General features: G+C 35.7%; 1 pseudogene across 1 annotated transcript in view; it reads left to right on the top strand.

Annotated features, from left to right (window-relative positions):
- Positions 1-455: 455 nt before the first annotated feature.
- Positions 456-1,761, top strand: part of LOC105817099 — a 9,614-nt pseudogene continuing 8,308 nt past the window's right edge. The window contains exon 1 of the transcript XR_001137824.1: positions 456-1,608. The product of XR_001137824.1 is annotated as a hyaluronidase PH-20-like (transcript). The remainder of the gene's footprint in view (positions 1,609-1,761) is intronic.

Here is a 1,761-nt window from a genome sequence, read left to right as displayed (position 1 = left end):
AAACAACAACAACAACAAAAAAGAAAATGAACAAATTTCAGAATTCTATAAGGGGTTGTTTTCAATATTTACGGATAACTATGAAGCAGTTTTTCAAGAAGCAATAAACAAGAATGAGGGGTTCAACTTTGAATTTATTTTCATTCAATGGGCTTTTGCTAAGGCATTGCTTGGTATAACATTCTGCACACTTGGGAAGGCAAAAGGAAAAATAGTTGCCTTCACCTCTCTGTAGGTTCAGTAATGATTTGGGAAGATGACACAAATGTTAACCATTATAGAATTTGTATCATACATAATAGGAAATAATTTCATGGATTCAAATATAGGAGTAGTTTCTCCATCTTTTAAAAGTAAATTAGAATCCCTGCACCTAAAGTTTAGAACTTGGTAAAGTCTTAGAATCTTTATTATGAAATGCAACATAACAATATATTTTACATTTCTTTTTTTAGTTATAGATGATGCAACATGCAACACATTCCTGAAACATGAAATAAGAAGAATAATATTTAAATGTAACATAATCATTATGCTTGTTTATTCATCAAAGTATCTTCATTCCACACCCTTTTGTCTGTTCTCATATCCAGCATCAAATATTGGGTACAGTGTGTAGGAAGAAATAAGTGCTTTTCATAGTCGTTACTCTTTGCAATGGGAGTGCTAAGGTTCAAGAACATCTTTTTTGGAAGCTTTCTTGAGTCAAGTGGAGTATCCCAGACAGTGTTCACCTTCCTTCTAATTCCATGTTGCTTGACTCTGGATTTCAGAGCACCCCCTCTTATCCCAAATATGCCTTTCCTCTGGGCCTGGAATGCCCCAACTGAACTTTGTATTGGAAGGTTTGATGAGCCACTAGATCTGAGCCTCTTCTCGTTCGTAGGAAGCCCCCGAAGAGATGTCACAGGGCAAGATGTTACAATATTTTATGTTGATAGACTTGGCTACTATCCTTATATAGATACAACAGGCAAAAATGTGAATGGAGGAATTCCTCAGAACGGGTCCTTAAAACACCATTTGGATAAAGCTGAGAAAGACATTCTTTATTACATGCCAATAGACAATGTGGGCTTGGCTGTCATTGATTGGGAAGAATGGAGGCCCACTTGGGCAAGAAACTGGAAACCTAAAGATATTTACAGGAATCAGTCTATTAAATTGGTTCAGCAACAAAATGTACACCTTAGAGTCACAGAGGCTGCCAAGATAGCCAAGGCTGATTTTGAAAATGCAGCAAAGAGTTTCATGCGAGAGACTTTAAAATTGGGGAAATTACTTCGGCCAAATCACTTATGGGGTTATTATCTTTTTCCTGATTGTTACAACCATAATTATAGACAACCTGGTTTCAATGGAAGTTGCTTTGATACAGAAAAGAGAATAAATGATGACCTCAACTGGTTGTGGAAGGAAAGCACTGCTCTTTTCCCATCCATTTATTTAAACACGGACATGTCTCCTCAACAAGCTGCGCTATTTGTGCGAAATCGAGTTAATGAGGCCATTAGGATTTCTAAAGTACCTGATGCTGAAAGGCCACTTCCAGTTTTTGTATATTCCCACCTAGTTTTTACTGATCTAATTTTCAAATTCCTTTCTGAAGTAAGTAAATCAACATATGGGGCAATGAAATAGTGTCTACAAAAAGTATTTAGTGAAATTTAATATTATTTTTGAAGGGGGTGGAATTTAGCTTTTAATATCATTTAGCAATGTGCACACAAGTAGTTGTACATCATTATATGAATGCAAAAT

This window comes from Propithecus coquereli, unplaced genomic scaffold, assembly GCF_000956105.1.
Source record: "Propithecus coquereli isolate 6110/MARCELLA unplaced genomic scaffold, Pcoq_1.0 Scaffold4, whole genome shotgun sequence".
Taxonomy (NCBI): domain Eukaryota; kingdom Metazoa; phylum Chordata; class Mammalia; order Primates; family Indriidae; genus Propithecus; species Propithecus coquereli.
The sequence above is the reverse complement of the archived record's forward strand: the minus strand, read 5'-3'. Positions and strand labels throughout refer to the sequence as shown.